Source organism: Lissotriton vulgaris, chromosome 4_1 (genome assembly GCF_964263255.1).
Source record: "Lissotriton vulgaris chromosome 4_1, aLisVul1.2, whole genome shotgun sequence".
In the NCBI taxonomy this organism is placed as follows: Eukaryota; Metazoa; Chordata; class Amphibia; order Caudata; family Salamandridae; genus Lissotriton; species Lissotriton vulgaris.
Window position 1 is genome coordinate 1,303,077,107 of NC_141691.1, and position 6,538 is coordinate 1,303,083,644.

Below are 6,538 nucleotides of genomic sequence, written 5' to 3' on the forward strand. Positions count from 1 at the left end.
AAGTTATACTTATATAATATCAACATGAAGAAACTAATATGACTTAAAAAAAATTACAATACAAAAGAGATTTTCATACTTAGTGTTAGAACTTAGAACCATTGATGTTTTTTCCATCTGTTTTAGCAATAAATAACAATTCATCACCTATATGCAATTGATTCATCTAATCATTCTGGCAGCTTCCCCTCGAAGGAAATATAGACATACAAATGATACTGAAGAAAATACATCTATTTTCAACATTAAAGGAGCATCAAGTATTGGCTTGGAGACTGATTGAAAGTATGTCCTTGGCATTTTTAACTTTATGCTCTAAAGACTAAACTAATAGGCTCACTAAATATATAGCATACTATTGAAGAAATAGCAGATGATGAAGTGCTACTGATTGTTAACCGGGGATAGTTGGAAAGCTTATATTCAGCTGTTTACATTCATACTATCTTTATATTTCATCAACAAGACAAAATAAAAATGACCTCAATGAATTGCAATAAATAAGAGATTTAGTTACTTGGCGTTAGAACTTAGAACCATTAATAGATATTCCAGGAGCTTTCAGAATAATAATTAATTCTACAACTATATCAAATGTATTCATCCAATCCTTCAAGCAGCGTTTGATCCAAGGTGATAAACAGTCAAAAATGAGACACAAGAAAAATTAATCTTTTTACAAACAATTAAACTTGGCCTGTACAGGGATCGAACCTGTGACCTTGGCGTTATTAGCACCACGCTCTAACCATCTGAGCTAACAGGCCGTTTTGCAAAAATTGCTGGAAGTCCGGCATATGAAGAAGTGCTAATGATAGTTAACCCGGGAGATTTGGAAAGCTTAATTTCGGAGGTTTACCATGAAGTTATAAATATATAATATCAACATGAAGAAACTAATATGACTTTAGAAAAATTACAATACAAAAGAGATTTTCATACTTAGGGGCCGATTAGGATGGCGGACGGAAACGTGCTCCGTCCGCCGTGGAAGGTGGCAAGATACTCCGGACCTGGCCGCGGAAAAACCGCATTAGCGATTAGGATCAAATGTGACCGAAACGCCGACCGCGGCGGACGGAGCACAACAATCCCCGTCCGCGGCGGTCGAAGTACACCTGATTCCGCGGCATGCGGACGGAACCTACAAAACACCGACCGCCGCGTACGCACATGACCAGGAGAACAACAACCTCCCCCGCGATACCTGCGAACTTTCCGGGTCCGCAATTAGGATAACTCCGTAAGTACCCCGGTAGCCACCGCGATCCACGTCCGCGGCGGTAGCAATGCAATGAGAAACGGGGCACCACAGCGGAAGTCCAACATCCCTACAGTCAATCCAATGGCATACATACCGACAGAATCCATCACCAAACACAGCAAAATGGACGACCACCCACGTGACACATCTAAACCAAACACAAGACACAATTACCCACCCCCAAGAACTGCATAGACCACACCTGACAACACACCCACCTATCACCTGACTGCCAATCAACATTCACACAGGGCCAACACACAGACTATAAATTGACTCCCACCCACTCCCGAAATCCTCTGCATCACAGCATAGCTGCCAGCAGGAGACAATACTTTACTTGACTTGACCAACAGCAAACTATTTGATTCAGACACCTAACCCACACCCAAACACACTGTAACGGGGTGTACAAAAGGGTCTCGGAGGGCATGCAGGACTCAGAGCCGCCCGGTGCTGGTCTCCCTTGCACAAAGAGGACGACCGAGGGGAGGCCCGACCTAACTCTTGTTCCCTCCCCTCCCCTCTCCCTGTCTCAATCACAGGACCCGGGTGCAAGCTGGACGGAATCGAACGCCATGGAATGGCCCTTTAACTCTGGAGAAAACGCCGAGTGGGAGGAGCCGACCTATCCGCCCTGCCCCTCAAAAGGAGAACCAGACGAGTCTCAGGTGTGCTTGTTCACCTGGAGGACGGAAGGAGAGAGCGTGCGGAGGACGGAGATTCGAGACGAGGAAGTTGCAGACCGGAGGATTGGACCCCAGGAGGAGAGAGCGGGAGACACCAGTGGAAACGTCGAGAGCCGATCAGCGAGAGCGAAAGAAGGGAGCCGGACGACAGGAGTGGAAACGCGAGCAGAGTCGGCGCCTGCCACGGACGGAGGAAAGCCAGGAGGCCACCGTTCCCACGAGCCGCCCAGCCACTCACCCAGGGGAGGTGCGTGGCTTCTCCAGGTACGTGACCGATTAAGGGGCTGGGTAGGAGGTCAGCGTACACTAGGTACAACACCACGGGACGTTTAACTACCACGGTAACCTTCCGGCACACTTAAACCCACCGATCACACGTTAACTGGAGCACCGGTGGTCCCCTCACTTCCCCTCCCCTGCACCGATCGTTGTTTGGAACCTACCCCTGACACTTTTCTTTTCCTTTTCTCTCTGGGTGATTGCTGGAGAGCTACTCCGATAGTCGGGACGGACTCCGAGGAAGAAGAGACCCCACCCCGAAGACCGGACGTGACCCGGAAGAAGGAAAAGGTCGTCCACCGCCGACGGAGCAGAAGCCGGTCCCCTCGGAAACACCCTAATCGTAAAAGCTGTACAGATCAACTGTTCACTGCAATAAAACCTCAGTTGCCACGAGCACGCCTTTTGCCCATATCTTCTGCGCCGCAACCCGCTCCAATTGTAACAGTGGTGGAGAATGCGGGCAACCTGAATCTCGATACAGAGATGGAGACCATTTTGCAAGAGCTCGTTAAAGGACAGGAGAAGCTTGGCTGGGTGGCGGAACAGCAGTTGACCTCGGCCCAGGCTGACCGTGAGATCCTAAAGAAAGCCCTCGCAACCAGAGAGGAAACACAACAACCCTGGGTGGATCCAGTCGCCACAGGGGGATCTAGAGGAGAAGGAACTATCCCCCACGGCTCCTCTGCAGTGGCCCTGCAGAAATACCATGCAGGAGACGACCCTGATGCATTCTTGCTGAATTTTGAAAGGGCCGCAAAGGCCTGTGGGTGGCCCATCAGCAAGTGGCCCTTCTTCTTGGCGCCCCTCTTATCTGGTGAGGCGCAAGCCGCTTACCAGGTCGCTAACCCCAACGGGGATACTTCCTACCAAGATGTAAAGAAAATCATTCTTGATCACCTAGGGCTGGACACCGAGGCCTACTGAATAAGGTTTCGGAAAGAACGGGGCACCCCCGGAGAGACCCCTAAAACCCTATTCGTGAGACTGAAGATGGCCGCCGATAAGTGGCTGACCCCTACCACCAGCACTAAGACTGAGATTATGGACCGTATATATCTCGAACAATTCCTGGAAGCCCTTCCCTATGCTACGCAACGTTGGCTCCGCCAACATCACAACCTGACCACTGTTGAAGCCGTGGAGATGGCCACCACGTTCTCTAGAGCACAACCCCGCTCCTCGGGGTGGGAACACGAACGCCCCCAGAAGCCACCAATGAAACAAGAGAGACGCCCCGTCCCGCGGCCCCTCGAACCTCCGAAACCCCGTAGCTGGAAGCCTGAGATTCCATCCAGCTCTGGACCACAATGTTTTGATTGTGGGAACTGGGGCCACATCGCCAGGTTTTGCCCCACCAAGAAATCACAAGAAGAACCGATGGAGGTGGGATACCTGCCACGGACAGTACTATACTCAGCCGAGATGGGGAGCACATATCGGGTGAGTGTACAGGTGAACGGAGCGGCCATTCAGGCTCTGTTAGACTCAGGGTGCCGGCAGTCTGTTATTCAGGCCCATCATGTTCTCAGGTCACAATACCTCGGTCCCCAAACCGTGGCCATACGATGTGTACACGGGGATGTTCGGACCTACCCGCTTGCTCAAATACCCATAGCCCCCAAAGGAGGCCCCCAGCAGCTAGTCAGGGTAGGTGTCCTCAATACCCTCCCGGAGCCTTTGATAATAGGCACTGACAATCCACGATTCCTTCACTGGTTCAGGCAGAGTCTAGGAACAGGAGAAAACAACGCTCAAACCCCGAAATCGGCCCTTCTAACTCCTGAACCCTGGGTCATGGACCGGAGCTTCAAATTTGCCCAGATAAACGACACTACCCTCTTGAACGCCTGGGAGCAGGCCCACAGGGAGATGGATGATCCTCATCCCAGATACCCCCGATTCCTCATTTCCAAGGAGCTACTGTACCGACAGGCCAAGGAAGGCGAACCAGAACATCTACTGGTGCCTGTCTCATACCGAGAACAAATTCTATTCTTCGCCCACACCCATCTAGTGGCTGGGCACACCGGGAGCGAAAAGACCACCCAACTCATATTACGTTTTTTTTACTGGCCCGGTATATATAAGGACGCCCAGCGTTATTGCCAGGAATGCAGTATATGCCAGACAATGAACATGACAAGACCTCCGGCGGTGCCTCTCCAGCCGCTCCCCATTATCGGAAAACCGTTTGAAAGAGTCGGTATGGACATCATCGGCCCGTTACCAAAAACCCGAAAAGGACACCAGTATGTGCTGGTGTTTGTGGATTACGCCACCAGGTTCCCGGAGGCCTTCCCCCTCACGGCTACCACCACGAAGCAAGTCGCGGACAGAATGATCGAGCTGTTTAGCCGTGTGGGGTTCCCAAAGGAGCTACTGACAGATCAGGGGCCCCCATTCGTCTCCCGTCTGATGAAGGAAGTATGCAAGTGTCTAGACGTGCACCAGATCAGGACTTCTGTGTACCATCCGCAGACGGATGGCCTAGTGGAGCGCTATAACCGAACCCTAAAGACAACATTGAGGAAAATGATGGAGGCCAATGGGACTGAATGGGACCAAATCCTTCCCTTGGCACTATATGTCATAAGAGGGCAACGCCAAAGCAGTCTCGGCGTTTCATCGTTTGAGCTCTTATACGGTCGACAACCCCGCTCTCTGATGGAGATGACAAAAGAAGCCTGGGAGAACGAGGTTCCCGAAGAAACCTCAGCCACTCTGGATTATGCCCAGAACCTCAAATCCAAACTGGGAAAGCTCAGAGACCTGGCCTATGCCAACCTGGGGACCAGTCAGCAAAAACAGAAACAAATCTACGACAAAGGCAAGAAGTGGAGACAGTTGAGGGTAGGTGAATGGGCCCTCGTATTGTTACCCTCCTCCACTCAGAAGTTTCGTGCCAGTTGGACTGGACCCTTCCGAGTGGTCAAAACCATTGGTAAAACCACATATAGCCTACAGATCGGATCCCGAAAAACGCAAACCTATCATATAAACTCTCTAAAGAAATGGTTAGGAGCCCCTCCCGCCGATGTGCAAATCCTGACTAGTATTGATCCGTTTACTTCCACGCAAGACCAGCTGAATATCAATGATGAGCTGACTCAAGATCAAAAAAAGGATATACAGACAATACTCCAACAACATGAGGGATTGTTCTCCGACCAGCCCGGATTAACCAACCTGGCCGAACATCGAATAAATACCCCGCCTGAAAAGGTCATTAATATCAAACCCTACCGAGTTCCTGAATCCAGGCGAACCGCCATAAAGAAAGAAGTACAAGACATGTTGGAGCTAGGGGTAATAAGGCCGTCAACCAGCCAATGGTCCAGTCCTATCGTCATGATTCCCAAGCCAGACGGTAGTCGGCGCTTTTGTATGGACTTCCGAGCCCTCAATGAGATTTCGGAATTCGATGCGTACCCGATCCCTCGCGTGGATGAACTCATAGAACGCCTTGGGGAAGCCCGGTACATCACGACACTCGACCTTACTAAAGGATATTGGCAGGTGCCCTTACGGGAGGAGGGCAAGAAGAAGACCGCCTTCAGCACACACGAAGGGCATTATGAGTTCACCGTCCTCCCGTTCGGGCTCCACGGGGCACCTGCCACCTTCCAAAGGCTCATGAACACCGTTCTTGCCCCCGTATCTTCCATGGCATCGGCCTATTTAGACGACATCGTCATACACAGCAAAACCTGGGAAGAACATTTACAGCATATCCATCAGGTGTTTCAGGAACTGGAGAAAGCGGGACTACGAGTAAACGCCAAGAAATCCCGTCTAGCCTACCAGAAGGTGAAGTACCTCGGTTATGTCTTGGGACATGGCATGATAGAACCGCAGATAGAGAAAGTCAGGGCTATAGTGGACACCCCTTTCCCCTCCACCCGAAAAGAAATGAGGGCCTTCCTAGGGTTGGTGGGGTATTATAGGAGGTTCATCCCACTCTTTGCGGACATTGCAGTCCCCCTTACGGATGCTCTACGCCAGCCAGGGAGATCCAACGCCCCCATCAAGCCCACAGAATGCATGGCCGATGCCTTCAACCAGCTAAAGCGCATCATAACCACTACCCCTGTGCTCACCTCACCAGATTTCTCAGTCCCGTTTCTGCTTCATACAGATGCCTCAGAGTACGGCATAGGCGCCGTATTGTCCCAGACAGGCAAAGACAGGCTGGAACACCCGGTTGTATACGTCAGCCGCAAACTCTTTCCTAGGGAGTTAAAGTATGCCACCATCGAAAAGGAGTGTTTGGCAGTACGGTGGGCTATTGAAAAACTAGCCTACT

The 6,538-nt window shown here is 50.8% G+C and overlaps 1 non-coding gene across 1 annotated transcript; it reads right to left on the reverse strand.

Moving 5' to 3' along the window:
* Positions 1-693: 693 nt before the first annotated feature.
* TRNAI-AAU (transfer RNA isoleucine (anticodon AAU)) lies at positions 694-767 on the reverse strand. The gene has a single exon. It is a non-coding gene; the product is annotated as a tRNA-Ile (tRNA).
* Positions 768-6,538: the final 5,771 nt, after the last annotated feature.